The sequence below is a fragment of the Mustela lutreola genome, chromosome 3 (genome assembly GCF_030435805.1).
Source record: "Mustela lutreola isolate mMusLut2 chromosome 3, mMusLut2.pri, whole genome shotgun sequence".
Lineage (NCBI taxonomy): Eukaryota > Metazoa > Chordata > Mammalia > Carnivora > Mustelidae > Mustela > Mustela lutreola.
Window position 1 is genome coordinate 86,353,641 of NC_081292.1, and position 15,644 is coordinate 86,369,284.

The 15,644-nt window shown below is 44.1% G+C and overlaps 1 non-coding gene across 1 annotated transcript; it reads left to right on the forward strand.

The window, feature by feature from the left end:
* The first annotated feature begins 3,321 nt into the window (after positions 1-3,321).
* Positions 3,322-3,486, forward strand: LOC131828223 (U1 spliceosomal RNA). The gene has a single exon (XR_009352293.1). It is a non-coding gene; the product is annotated as a U1 spliceosomal RNA (small nuclear RNA).
* The last annotated feature ends 12,158 nt before the right edge of the window (positions 3,487-15,644 follow it).

Genomic DNA, 15,644 nt, shown 5'->3' on the forward strand with positions numbered 1-15,644 from the left:
CACCACCCACCCGGGGCTGCTCATCCAAGCATTGGTCTGTAGAGGAGCTCCTGACAATGCTTCTGCACACCTCACTGGCCTGGGAACTGGCCACCGCCAGTCCTTGCTCCAATGCCTGCCCGAAGACGGTCAGCTCAGGGAACACAGGACCCTGCTTTCTACAGATGGGACCTCTGATCCCCACACAGGAGCTCCTCAGCCCGTTCTAAAGCCCATGAGTGACAGCAGTGCCCTGAGGTCCAGTAGGCCTCAGCCAGCACAACTCCCAGATCCATGCTTCCCTGGGTCTGGCTTAGCCTGGCCAACTTTTGGCTGGGCATCCTTCTATACCACGGCTCCTGAGTGCTTCAAATGTTCCTGGTGAAAGCAGTGGCTTCCCATGTGCCATCTCCTGCTTAGCCTAGCACCTCCTAGTTCCTTTCTTTTATGATCTCCAAAGTGTGGCCACCTCAGTCTGAATACGCCGTTCCCTTTCATCACCCTAACTCCTCTCTGGGGAACTCGGGCTCAGGGCCAGCCCAAGCCCATTGAAAGTCCTGTACAACAAACCAGTTATCATTTTTAAGTGGCAACCAAGAAGTCCCAGTTGTGGGAGAGCATAATCTGTGTCCTGACAGTGTTCTAGAAGGCGTGTACATGTGTATAAATGTACGACAGATATTTATATGTGTTGCTATAGTGATTGTCGAGGGCAACATACGTGGCGGATAGAGTCTGTTAGAGGAAATGAAACGCAGCCCTTTTGGCGGCTATGAAAGTAAAATGTGTCCAAAGAAGTAAAAGGTTTTTCTTCACCTGCTCTGTTTCTGATTTTGGCACCAGTCTCTAGGCTGAGCATGTAAGAGTAGGAAAGACACATTGTCCCTAAGAAGGTCATAGACTACTGTTGAAGTCTAAGTTTAAAAGGAGTTTTGCCTTCTCCATCACTTTTTAAGAATCCCCAATCTAAAAATAGTAGAGAGTGGTTCTTAGGTTTGGAGAGCCTTAGAATCAGCAGTGGAGATCATAGGAGCCATTTCCTGGACTCCAATCCCAAGTATTTCATTGGTGGGTGGCCCAAGAATCTGCATTTCTTACACAAATACCCCCAGGTGATTCTTTTCTTTTCTTTTTTTTTTTTTTCCTTTTTGGTTTCAGAGGGTTTTTTTTGTGTGTGTGTGTGTGTGTGTGTGTGTGTGTGTGTGTGTGTTTTTAGCCTTTTTAAAAAAAATTTCTTTACAGTGTTCCAAATTCATTGTTTATGCACCACACCCAGTGGTCCATGCAATGCATGCCCTCCATAATAGCCACCACCAGGCTAACACTGCATTCCACCCCCCTCCCCTCCAAAACCCTCAGACTGTTTCTCAAAGTGACAGTCTCTTATGGTTCATCTCCCTCTCCAATTTCCCCCAACTCCCGTCTCCTCTCCAGCTCCCCATGCCCTTCATGTTATTCCTTATGCTTCACAAATAAGTGAAACCATATAATTGACTCTGCTTGACTCATTTCACTCAGCATAATCTCCTCCAGTCCCATCCTAAGTCATCCTTCCTGATGGAGACATTATACACCATAGAGTATATGGACCATGTCTTTCTTATCCATTCATCCGTTGAAGGGCATCTTGGTTCTTTCCAGTTTGGCGACTGTGGCCATTGCTGCTATGAACATTGGGGTACATATGGCCCTTCTTTTCACCATCTGTATCTTACCCCAGGTGATTCTGAAGCAGACCACAGTTTAAAACTGTTCTTCTCCAACATTGACCCAAAAATATAGAGTTGTTTTACTTCGATTGATAACCTTTCTCTGAAAAGTGTATAAGTCCTCCATAAATGTTGGCACAGAGATCTGCAAATATTCCTTGGGAGGAGTCCTTAGTTATGTTCTTTTACTTTCCAAGAATTACTATAAAGCTATCACTCCACAATTATTCCGGACAACAACAAACAAAACCCTCAAATAGTATCTCACAACCATCACCACCACAGTGACCAGTAACAGAAAGACCCAAGAAAAGACTCCCACCTGAGGTAAGGATGCCCCCTATTTTATTAGTCGATGGAGTGACTCCACATCAGCTCTCCCACTCTGTTGTTCAAGTATTTCCATGGAGGTCTTTAGCTGTCAATACAGAGGAACTCACTGGCCCAATCGGCTGAATGTTGGTAAGCTATTAAGGCAAAGAAACCAAGCGTGAGACCATGTCGCCCTGTGGATATTCCAGCATCCCAGCGATTCCTCTTCCATCCCTGTGCCACCAGGGCTGCTGCACTCTGATGGGATAGTCAGTAATCAGTGAAGAACTCAGATACTGCTTCTATAAAATTCATTTTAAGTCCATAACATTTAGGAAAGCAACAGCGTATGATATCATATTAACCTCACTCCACTCAGGATCCAGTCATAGATCAGTTGCTTTTCACCCTTTGTGAAAGGCTGAAAAGTAGCTTCATGCCTTAAGAGAACTCGTTACAACAAAAATGTACCTCTGATGGGAACATTGTCCAATATTCACCTCTTTGTAAGTTATGTCCTAACCCTTCCTGTGAGAGTAACAGAGCCCACTCTTGAAATGTCTTTCTGTGTGGCCACCAATGTGGCCATTTCACTTGGCATAATTCCCATAAGAACCTGGCTGAGCCCATGCAGGGAGCAGACTGTAAATCCCACAGAAAAGAATGGAAAGAAAAAAGATGGCAGGTGATGAGGAGAGCAAATGCCAGTGAAATGTAAGTAATAGTAAATTTCCTTACAGTCTCTTATAACACCTAAAAATCCCTTTGGAAAAGTCTGTATCTCCACCCTCCATCCCCAACATACAGTATATGATCAATCACTCCTCAAAATCCCAGGGCACCTCTTCCTGTCCAGGAGTCCTGTCCCTGAACTTTAATAAAAACATGTTTTTTGCCCTGAAGATGCCTCAAAAATTATTTCTTGACCATTTGCTCCTGGCCCACATCATATCAGCAGGGACCTAAAAGTAAGACAAAAGCACAAATAAAACTAGCTCTTGTCCTGTGGACCTAAGACAGAAAACCTGAAATCTGAGAGGTTTGAATTGGTGGCGAGGAGACCTCTGACGTCATGGATGGGGCATGTCTGATGTAAATCAGTTACCATTAGGCCACAGTTCTGGGCCAGAGAATTCCTGGGGCAGAGGATGTAGCAGTGCTGTAGCTTCCACTGTATTAGGGAGACTCCTGTGGAGGGTGAGGATGCTTGGGGCAGGAATGGCTGCTGAGGGTTTTGGGGTGTTGGTTGGCAAGTGAGCGTGTGTGCAGGGTGGACAGCGGGTGAGGCTAGTGTGGGGTGGAGGCAGAGGCGGAGAAGGTCATACTTACCCAGCAGGGGAGATAACATGATCAAGCAGGTTGTTTTGTCAGGATGAGGCTTGTCAATTGCACTGCAGATGTGCTGATCCCTGCAATTTCCCCAAATGTGGGAAACTCGACTCCATAATTTATGGTAGTGGGGGAACTGCGTTTGCCCTTTTCCCGGGTAATAGGTGTTCAATAACAGAATGTTCTGATTTTTAATTTTTTCTTACAGCTTTATCTTTTAAGAGAACGTTTATAGGTGTTGATGTTTTAGCAGTACCACTTACTCAGTAAATGCGTGATTTATAACCCACTTAACTACATTGCTGGTTGATGGTCTTTCTCACTGGAGACATGCAAGAGTCCTCTATGCACAGTTTTCAGGAAAAGATTGGGCCTCTTGTTTTTCTTGAGCAGCGTGCCTGGTGTTCTTTAATATTTTGTGTGATTCTGCTTACGTTTTGATGTCTTGCAGTCCCAGGATCTAGGCGACAAAGGGGCTTTCTTTTTTTGTTTGTTTGTTTGTTTGTTTGTTTTGTTTTAAATTAATTTATTTATTTTCAGAAAAACAGTATTCATTATTTTTATTCACCACACCCAGTGGTCCATGCAATCCGTATCCTCTATAATACCCACGACCTTGTACCCCAACCTCCCACCCCCCGCCACTTCAAACCCCTCAGATTGTTTTTCAGAGTCCATAGTCTCTCATGATTCACCTCCCCTTCCAATTTCTCCCAACTCCCTTCTCCTCTCTAACACCCCTTGTCCTCCATGCTATTTGTTATGCTCCACAAATAAGTGAAACCATATGATAATTGACTCTCTCTGCTTGACTTATTTCACTCAGCATAATCTCTTCCAGTCTCGTCCATGTTGCTACAAAAGTTGGGTATTCATCCTTTCTGATGGAGGCATAATACTCCATAGTGTATATGGACCACATTTCCTTATCCATTCATCCGTTGAAGGGCATCTTGGTTCTTTCCATAGTTTGGTGACCGTCGCCATTGCTGCTATAAACATTGGGGTACAGATGGCCCTTCTTTTCACTACATCTGTATCTTTGAAGAAGGGGCTTTCTTTCACTCCCCAGGGAACACAAGCCAGAGTCTGTCCACTTCCGCTGTCCTCTGGCTCCCTTTTGCCACCAGCACCCTAAAAAGCCTCACACAGTCCCCAGACTCCCTATCCTTAATCAGGCCACTTCTTACCCTTGGCAGCCTTCCTCCAGAGGGCCCTTCAGAGAATATAGGCCTTGGAACTTGACATGCTTTTGTTCATTTATTTAAGTTTATTAAGCAATTTCTATACCCAGCGGAGGTGAGGGGATCCCGAGCTCAGGACTCCTAGCTCCAGACTCTGGTGTTCTCTGGACTGAGCCAGCCCAACGACCCTTGATAGGCTTCTAAAGAGGCATATCTGCCTACTTGCAAAGGACCCGTTCAGTTGGCACTATAGACATTTCCCAAACAGCAGGTTAGCTCTTGGGCAAGGAACGGTGGGCCTTCTGCTTGCTCTCAGGCTCAAGGGAAAACTGTCCTCACAGCTGTGTTGCTTTTTAAATCCAAGCTTGAAAGGGTTTCTGTGTTTGTGCTTTCACTGGAGCTGGGGCTTTTTCCCGTGTAAAAGCCTTTATTCAGAGTCTACATTTATGCTTTCAAACTTTGATTTTTACTTGGGGGGGGCACACCAATAGGGTCTTACAGGAAGTGGTTTACTCTTCTGGACCATTTAATAAATCATTAAAGATACACTCGAAATGTTTCCAAGTAATTTAAATGCATCACTAAACACTTTATATTACAGAAAACAAACAAAAAAAAAAATGCAGCAACCAACATGATAGCATTCACATTGTGTGGCATCCCATCTGATGGTTTGAGGTCTGCAGACAAGCAGGGGAAATGAACCTTCATGAGGAGATGGGTCACTCATCTGAAAATGAAATGATTCTCACTAAGGTGAGAATCACCAAAGGACAAAAAAGAGTTTGTTATAACTACATCCCATCAGTTCAAAACACTCAGCAGATACATGGAAAATGTAAAACAAAACAAAACAAACCCCCAATCTCACATTAGAAGATGAAGACCACAACGTCTAGGGTGCCTGGGTGGCTCAGTGGGTTAAATCCTCTGCTTTCGGCTCAAGTCATGATCCCATTGTCCAGCATCCTGGGATTGAGCCCCACATTGGGCTCTCTGCTCAGCAGAGAGCCTGCTTTCTCCCCCTGCCTCTCTTCCTACTTGTGATTTCTGTCTGTCAAATAAATAAATAAAATATATATATATAAAAAAAGAAATCACAATATCTGAGAGGAAATGAATGCAAAGTGCTATAGAGAAGGCAGAAGAACAAAGTTTGATAGGAATCCCACAGAATCCGCAGATCATGGTGCTGCCTTCTTAGCCACAGGGTGTTGCCTTCTTAGTCACTTCAGTCCTTCCAATCGGTGAATATGGGATGTCTTTCCACTGGTTTAGGTTTTCTTTAATCTCTTGCAGCAATGTTTTGTAGTTTTCAGTGTACAGGTTTTGTGACTCCTTGAATCAATTATTCCTAGATACTATTCTGGTGGGTGCTGTTATAAATGGAATTGTTTTCTTAATTTCCTTTTCCGTTTGTTCATTGCTAGGGTTTAGAAACGCTTGATTTTGTCTGTCTTATATCCTACAACTCTGCCGATTTAAGTTATAGACTCTAGTAGCTGGGGTGTTTGTGGGTGTACTTAGTGTAACAGCCTTACAGATAACAAAAACACTTGATTAACACATATTTTATGTTGTTTGCATTACATACCTTATTCTTTCAATGCAGTGAGTTAGTGTAAAGAAAATGTCATTGAGAAAATCATGAGGAAGAGAAAATGTATTGACAGTACCATACTATATTTGTAAGAAAAGAAATCACCCCTACATTGTTCAGTACAATTCAAAACCTTGTTGTTCCCCAGTCAACTGTAGTTTTGTTGCTTTTCAAATGTTTCCCCTCACCTTCAGGTTGTTTTAAAACTTGATTTATAGTGGATACACCATGTGACCATCGGTTTCACATGACAAGATAGTGATTGGACAATTCTATAAATTATGTTATATTCATTACATGTGTAAGCTACTTCTGTCACCACGCAGAGCTGTTACTGTATCACCAAGTATATAATCTGACATCTATCCTCTTAATATTTTTTTAAATCTTCACTGTGGATGACGTTTTGACAGAGTGTAGAATTCTATCCCTGCCTCTCCCTCCACCACTACCATGGGCCTCCTTTGACTCTGCAAAAGAGAAGCAGTGACACACAGTAGGTTCCCCACTTTAGGTCACTGCAGCACCTGATCTTGGATGAGGATTCTCAGCCCAGGTCAGGGAAATACAGATTAGCAGGAAACCTTCTTCACAATCCCAGCTCCAATTTGAAGGACAAGGGTGCCCCTTCTAAGTCCCTGCAGAGATGGCTCAGCACCCAGAAGCTGGCCATATATAGATGGCCAGAAATGGGCAGATTCCCATAAACCAGCCCAAACTGTTCCATTTAGACTTAGAAGAATTCTAATAGCAGCACGGGCTCTTTTCCCTATTCTGATGGGGGGAGGGGAGACTCAGTGCCAGTGTAGGAAGAGCATCAATTATGTCATTATGTCCTTGTCTGTTACCCTAAAAGTTGATGGGTAGAGCTTAAACAACAGACCAAACATACTTCTATCTATCCAGGGGCATCTGGGAGACTCAGTAGGTTAAACGTCTGCCTTCAGCTCAGGTCATGATCCCAGAGTCCTGGGATGGATCCCCCATGAGTCTCCCCAAACCTGCTTCTCTCTCTCCTTCTGCAGCATCCCCTGCTTGTTCTCTCTCTTTCTCTCTCACTGTCAAATAAATGAATATATAAATAAATGTATAAATAAATCTTAAAAAAAATCTTTCCAGATCTTTCCAGCTGCTTTCATGTGCACTACAGCCCTCACATCCTCCCCAAATCTCCAGGGACCAGCTTCCCCCCTTCTTTGCCTCCTGCCCCTTGATCTACTTGTGCCACCTGGAAGTCTTCCCCCTTAAGTCATCTGCTCCCTTGTGGAGTCCAGGGGAACTGAGGGGGCCAGAAGCTGAAGATACAGGCCCTGAATCCCTGACTCTGGCTGTGACCTTGGACACCAGGCTCTAAACCACCAACTGCTCGACCCAGGATGTGGCAACTCACCAGCCAGTGTTTGCTGGGGACCCCAGGACACACTGAGCTGGGACTGTCACCTTTCTTTTTTTTTAGGTGAAATTTACATACATTGTAGGGTGTCCCTACAATGACAGTGTTGTTCAGCTAGGACCCTAGTTTGTTTCAGAGGCTTCCTTCTCCTCCCCACACCTCCTCCAGCCCCTCTGCAGACAATTTTCACTCCCTTATCCATCCCCAAGCAATGCTGATCTGCTTTCTGTCTCTATACATGGCTCCTTTCTGGACATTGTACATAAATCGAATGAGACAGTATGTAGTCCTTGGCGACTGGCTTCTTTCACTTGGCATGCTTTTCAGGGTCCTTCATGTTGTAGCTTCAATCAGATTTCTCTCCTATTGTTGCTGAGTAGAATTCCATGGAACATATGGGCCACCTTTTGTTCATTCACCAGTCAGTGACCCTTTGTGTTGCTGTCAGCTTTTTCCTATTGTGTTGCTGTCAGCTTTTTCCTATTTTCATGCTGACCCAAAGGTTTCTGAATCAGGCTTGAGTGAACAAATGTTCTTAGTTGTCTCAGATAGAAGTCTGGTTGTGGAATTGCTGGGTCTATGGGAAGCTTGTGCTGAACTCTTAAGGACTCTTCAAGTGGCTTCCAATGTGTCTCTTTCATTTTCGTTCTCCCTAGCAATCTAGGAGGGTCCACTTTCCCCATGATCTCAGCAACACTTGGTATTGTCTTTTTTTTTTTTTTTTTTGGATATATCGTCTTTTTATTGGTGTCAATGCACACATATGCATATTTCAGTGGATGGAGATAAAGTAGCTTTCATTCACATTTGGCATATATATAAAACTGTGTATTTTATTTTATTTTTTAGTTTATTTTTTATTTTCAGCATAACAGTATTCATTATTTTTGCACCACACCCAGTGCTCCATGCAATCCGTGCCCTCTATAATACCCACCACCTGGTACCCCGACCTCCCACCCCCCGCCCCTTCAAAACCCTCAGATTGTTTTTCAGAGTCCATAGTCTCTCATGGTTCACCTCCCCTTCCAATTTCCCCCAACTCCCTTCTCCTCTCTAACTCCCCATGTCCTCCATGCTATTTATTATGCTCCACAAATAAGTGAAACCATATGATATTTGACTCTCTCTGCTTGACATATTTCACTCAGCATAATCTCTTCCAGTCTCGTCCATGTTGCTACAAAAGTTGGGTATTCATCCTTTCTGATGGAGGCATAATACTCCATAGTGTATATGGACCACATCTTCCTTATCCATTCGTCCGTTGAAGGGCATCTTAGTTCTTTACACAGTTTGGCGACCGTGGCCATTGCTGCTATAAACATTGGGGTACAGATGGCCCTTGTTTTCACGACATCTGTATCTTTAGGGTAAATACCCAGTAGTGCAATGGCAGGGTCATAGGGAAGCTCTATTTTTAATTTCTTGAGGAATCTCCACACTGTTCTCCAAAGAGGCTTCACCAACTTGCATTCCCACCAACAGTGGAAGAGTGTTCCCTTTTCTCCACATCCCCTCCAACACATGTTGTTTCCTGTCTTGCTAATTTTGGCCATTCTACTTGGTGTAAGGTGATATCTCAATTTAGTTTTAATTTGAATCTCCCTGATGGCTAGTGATGATGAACATTTTTCATGTGTCTGATAGCCATTTGTATGTCTTCATTGGAGAAGTGTCTGTCCATATCTTCTGCCCATTTTTTAAAATTTTTTTTATTTTTAAAGATTTTATTTATTTATCAGAGAGAGAAGGGGAGAGAGCAAGCACAGGCAGACGGAATGGCAGGCAGAGGCAGAGGGAGAAGCAGGCTCCCTGCCGAGCAAGGAGCCTGATGTGGGACTTGATCCCAGAACGCTGGGATCATGACCTGAGCCGAAGGCAGCTGCTTAACCAACTGAGCCACCCAGGCATCCCTCATTTTTTTTTTTTTTTTTATCAGAATTGCACTTGTTAGTGTAAACTGGTCCCTGGTTTTACATGCACTGCTCTGCGGACTAGTAACATTGAGGACCTTTGTCTGTGCTTATGAACCATTTATGTGTCTTCTCTGGTTATGATCTCAGGGCCCTGGGATCGAGCTGCACACCAAGCTCCCTGCTCAGCGGGATGCCTGCTTCTCCCTGTCTCATGCCTCCTGCTTGTGTTCTCTCTCTCCTTGTGTGTCTCACTCTCTGTCAAATAAATAAATAAAAAATTTTAAAAAGATAAAAAAAGAAAACTTAGAGATAACATCTTTCATCTGGCTCAGAGCATGTCATCCTGTGGGAAGCAGGTTCCTGCAGTTAGTGTTGCTGGGGTCTCAGGTGCTTTGCTGGTACCTCAAAATTTGACCCTTGAAAATGTGAGTAAAACGACACGGGGTACGATTTATGATTTGGGGGGGATGATTTGGCAATACAAACCTTTATGTCATCCCCATATTGGTTGGATGTGGTCTTATGCAAGTCTCTGATGTTTTCTGAAATACTTGCCATTGGCCAAAGTTAAAGCAGGATAATCTGTGTACAGAGTGACTGGTGGGTCATGGATTTTGTGGCCATGATGGCTAAGTTTGTTGCTGAGTTATCTTCCAAAACCATGTATCATGCCTTTGCACGTGCCCATTTGCAACTCAAAAAGCCCAAAGGCATATTGGCCTGCTTCTTTGTGGTCCTTGTCATCAATTCCCTGGAAGTTCAGGATCACGACAGCTCTCAACCTGTTTTTTTTAAGATTTTATTTATGTAATTGACAGAGACACAGAGAGAGAATACAAGGAGGGGGAGCAGCAATGAAGAGGTTTAAGCAGGCTCTCCACCAAGCATGGCGCACAACATGGGGCTCAATCCCAGGACCCAGGGATCATGACCCCAGCTAAGGGCAGATGCTTAACTGACTTAGCCACACAGGCACCCCCAGCTCTTACTAAATCCCAAACCTCATCTATCATAACTCAGTATCTTGTTTTATACAATTTCCATAGGCAGGGTCTGCAACTCAGGGCAATTATTTGAAAGCAGTAGAGGGGACAGGGACTGGAGCTCTTGCAAAAGAAATGACCCCTAATCAGGAGACAGATCAGTCATCTGAACAGAACCCAAAGCTGATGCAGATGGGAGAGCCACCAGAAAAGGACAAGAAAACATTTATTATAACAGTTTTCCATAACTTGAAAATGGAAAATATGAACAATACCCTATCTTTAAGAGATGAGAATGACAATGTCTGAAAGGTAGTGTACACCAAAAGACTGACAGCATTAGAAAGTGCAGAGTAAAAATATTGATAGAACCATATTGACTCTGAAGAACCCTGTGTAGTATTGTTGTAGGAATACAGCCAGTCATCCATACATGCACACAGTGGTTTTTTCCATTAGGTCGTTAATCTCCTACAGCAGTGTTTTATACATTTTACTGAACAAGTCTCACTTCTCCTACAATGAATTTATGCCTAAACATTTTACTGTTTTCAGTGATATTGTAAATGGAATTGCTTCTTAATTTCCTTCTCATGTTATTCAGTGGTAGTGAATAGAAACTCAAGTGATGTTTGTACATATAGTACCCTGCAACCTTATGGAATGGGTTTATGGACTCTAATATTTTTGTGAAGAATACAGGGTTAAAGGTGCTGACTCTCAAGGTTAAAAATCTGTGTATAACTTTTGACTCCCCCAAGACTGAACTACTAATAGTCACCTGTTGACTGGAACCTTTACAGAAAATATAAGGAAATGATTAACTGCTAATTTGCAAGTTAATGGATTCTACACTGTATTCATAAAATAAAGTAAGCTAGAGGGAAAACATGTCATAATGAAGAGTACATATATTTAGAGTAATATGCTTTGTTTGTAAAAAATGCACCTGTAAGTGTACACTGGTATTCCAATCTGTGGTGTATAAGATCGACTGTAGTTTTCTTTCTTCCTTCCCACACTTCTATTTTCTCACTTTCCATTTTGAAAGATATTCTGGCTGGGCATATAATTCTACCCTTCTGCCTCAGGCCACCCCTGCATTTTGCCAGGAGAGAGGAGGAGTGACAAATGGGAAGTCACCTCAGCCCCAAAGTCTTGGATCAGCATCCATAGGGATAGAAAGAATAGTAAGAGCCCTTGTTCTTTGCACACCTGCTCTAACTGAAAGGACAACAGAGTCCCCAGAAGCCCTGGCAATGAGTGCTCAGGGCTCTGGAGTGACCCCAGCAAGAGGCCAGAGACAATATCTCCTCTCATATTCCCAACTTCCTTCTCTCTTTCCCCCCACACTCCATGTTGCCAACCTCCCACCCACCCCCATCCTCTTGCTCCTTTTCAGCATTCCATGAGCATGCCTCTCCCTGCCACCAGTATCCCAGGCTAATGCAGAGGAACCCTTCTGGGTGGGGAGCTCAGTATTGTTCCAAGTGTTGTACTCTAGATATTTCTCCTATGCTTGCTTGAATCTAAATCAGCTGCATGTCACATATTTGCAAACACTTTTGCCAACAATAAAATAGTGGAGGGTGTCTGTGTGTGTATGTTGCCTTGGAAATCGTAAGGTGCTGTATCAGGAATCTGGAGTTCCTTCTCTCAGGAAACAAGAGGGGAATTATCTTGGTCCTTGCAGATCAAGAGTCATTCTAGGCCTGAGAGAATTCTAAATGTTGGCTGACACTTCCCAAGATTAACCCAGAGACCCTTTACTTTTAGTATTTGTTGGGTTTCCCAGATATGGTCAGAGGTCCACTGGCAGACAAAAGTTAGCACTTGAGTATAGAAGTAGACCAAGAAACAGAATATTCCCTAGATGACAACATTACTCTCTGCCCTCACTGCAGTCTCTCTGAAAATGGAAATGGGAAATTGAAAGATCTTGCATTCAGTACTGGTTAGGACAAAAAGTAGAACAGTGGGGGAAGAGTTCAAGTTATTAAATTCTTAGACTCTCTTTGAGGGCATGTGGAAACTCTACTGAAAAGTTTTCTGGGCTGTGCCCATGGGCAGGAGGGGTTAATGGAGACTACAATTACAGAACTCAGTGTAATTTAAAAAAAAAATTTTTTTAAAGATTTTATTTATTTATTTGACACTTGGAAATTGCAAGTAGGCAGAGAGGCAGGCAGAGAGAGAGGAGGAAGCAGGCTCCCCGCTGAGCAGAGAGCGCAATGTGGGGCTTGATCCCTGGACCCTGGGATCATGACCTGAGCCAAAGGCAGAGGCTTTAACCCACTGAGATACTCAGGTGCCCCCACAACTCAGTATAATTTAATAACGTAATATCTTTCCCACTTCACAGGGTTTTTCTTTCATTTTGTCTGATGCCAGGACTGAATCTAAAGATATTTGTAAAAACAAGTTTATATGAAAAAAAGTGTGGCCTGAATATAAACATATTTGTAAAAAAAAAGTTTATATTTTAAAAAAAAGTGTAAAAAATTTAGACCACTAATTTTTAAAAATTTATTTATTTATTATTTTTATTTTTTATAAACATATAACGTATTTTTATCCCCAGGGGTACAGGTCTGTGAATCACCAGGTTTACACACTTCACAGCACTCACCATAGCACATACCCTCCCCAATGTCCATAATCCCACCTCCCCTCTCCTGACCCTCCTCCCCCCACCAACCCTCGGTTTGTTTTGTGAGATTAAGAGTCACTTATGGTTTGTCTCCCTCCTGATCCCATCTTGTTTCATTTATTCTTCTCCTACCCCCTAAACCCCCCATGTTGCATCTCCATTTTCTCATATCAGGGAGCTCATGTGATAGTTGTCTTTTTCCTGTTGACTTATTTCACTAAGCATGATACCCTCTAGTTCCATCCACTTTGTTTCAAAAGGCAAGATTTCATTTGGATGGCTGCATAGTATTCCATTTCCACACCACTAAATTTTATGATACTATTTCCTAATGGTGCTCTAGGCTGGCTTATGACTGCACGTAGCCACATCATGGCTGACTCTGAATGCAGCCCCTTTCTAGGCATGTGTATACTTGTCCTTAGCCACACCTGCAGGTTAAGCATCCCTCTGAGCTAGGTGCATCACTGGTGGAAGGATGTTGGTTAAATAGGTAATAAAGGGAAATGGGGGTATGGGGAGCCAACAAAAACAAAGCATGCTCATAAGTGGGTGGGGTCCAGAGATGATCATCTTATTTCTTCTAACAATATGCATAGCTCTCTGTCAGAAATCTGGCACTGACAAAAGAGCAATGCTGGGAGAAACTAGTGTACCCTTTGTCAGGAAATGAACTTGAATTCCTGCTGATTTATAAGCTGTGCCTTAAAACTCCCCCTAGAGAATTTGGGAAAGAGAGAAGAAACTGTGTTCCTTTTAGGTGTTATGATTTCCCTTCATTGGGGCTGGCTAGAAAAACAAATGTGTTCTAGCAGAGTATCTGGGAGAAGATATTTGTAAATGACATATCAGATAAAGAGCTAGTATCCAAAATATATAAAGAAGTTGTCAAACTCAACACCCAAAGAACAAATGATCCCATCAGAAATTGTCAGAGGACATAAACAGACATTTCTGCAAAGAGGACACCAAGATGGCCAACAGACACATGAAAAAGTGCTCCACATCCTTCGGTATCAGAGAAATAAAAATCAAAACCGGAATGAGATACCACCTCATGCCAGTCAGAATGGCTAAAATTAACAAGTCGGGAAATGACAGATGCTGGCGAGGGAGAAAGGGGAACCCTCCTCCACTGTTGGCAGGAATGCAAACTGGTGCAGCCACACTGAAAAACAGCATGGAGGTTCCACAAAAAGTTGAAAATAGAGCTACCCTGGGGGAGACAAGATGGTGGGGAAGTAGGAGGAGGCGCCTTTCAACCTGTACCCTAAAGTGAGCTGATTACCTTCCAAAGAACTCCAATCACCCACGAAATCAGCCTGAGATCAGAACTATACACGTCTGGATCTCTACAGGGGGAGAAGAAGCCAGTGGGCAGGTAAAGCGGAGTGGGAACGCAGACTGATATTGGAAGATAAACAAAAGGGGGAGGGAGCCACCAGAGGTGACCAGTTGGAAAGTAATACCCCAATACGAGCGAGAGTGCCCTGCGTCTGGGGACCAGCGTTAACTTGGAGACTGGTTGAAAGCACTCCAAAAGAGCAAAGGATCGTGGGGGGAAATTGTGGGAATTGGGGTGGCTAGGGACAGGGGCTTAAGTCCCCGGTCCCAGGACAGCCTCCCCAGCGCTGAGGCAGAGAGAGTGCAGTGGAGAAACCAGGTCTTGGTCCCTAAGCCGCCAGCGCGCCCGAGAATGCGAGAATGCGTGGGCTCTAGTTCCTGTGAAGGGATGGGAGCCACGCCGGTCAGCAGAACGTGCGAGCCCTACCACAAAGCTTGAGATACGCACGCCAGTCCCTCAGGCTCCCCTGAGTTACAAAGGCCCAGCCGGCGCTCTTTGACCCGCGCCATTGTTTCAAAGCCTAAGCCGCGTGTCCCAAACTCTCCCCTGACAGAGGTGCGCAAAAGCCCAGCCTGGTGCTTACGGACCAGCACCCCATTCTCAGTGCCCGAGATGCGCGCCCGACCCATAGCCGCCTCTGAAAGAGGTGCACGCAAGCCGGGCACTCTTAGACCCAGCAAGACCAGGCACTCCCAACCCCAGGCCAGGGGCAAAATCTCAGTGTGCGATCTCTGCTTGGAACCTCTCTGGCAGTTGGGAGCTCCCAGACAGCTGCCACTGCCTTGGCTTTGGGTACAAGCAAAAGATCCTGCACCCCCAGGGTCTGCAACTTGGAACCTGCTCTGCCAGCGGCCAAGGGGGAACTTATTTAGGCTCTGCACCCAGACTGAGGCTTCTCTCTGAGAGGGAAATCAGGGTGCGGTTTGTTTTCCTCTAAAACTACAAAAACCATCAAAGGCGGTCAAGGTGGGAGAAAGAAAAAGTGAACAGACATAAAAACCGCCAGAGAACAAAAGCCTGAAAAAAACCAGTTTCCTCAGAGCCCACCCCTTGAGGGGGGGGGGCGGGAGGACTTAACTCAGGAAACATCATTGACTGACAACCCACATGGCAGGCCCCTCCCCCAGAAAACAAACCAAGAAAGAAAAAAAAAAAGAGAGAGAGAGAAAAAAAAAAAGGACTACAAGAGAACAACCACTACTTCATAGGAAAACTTGTATTGTTCACTCGTTCCCACTATT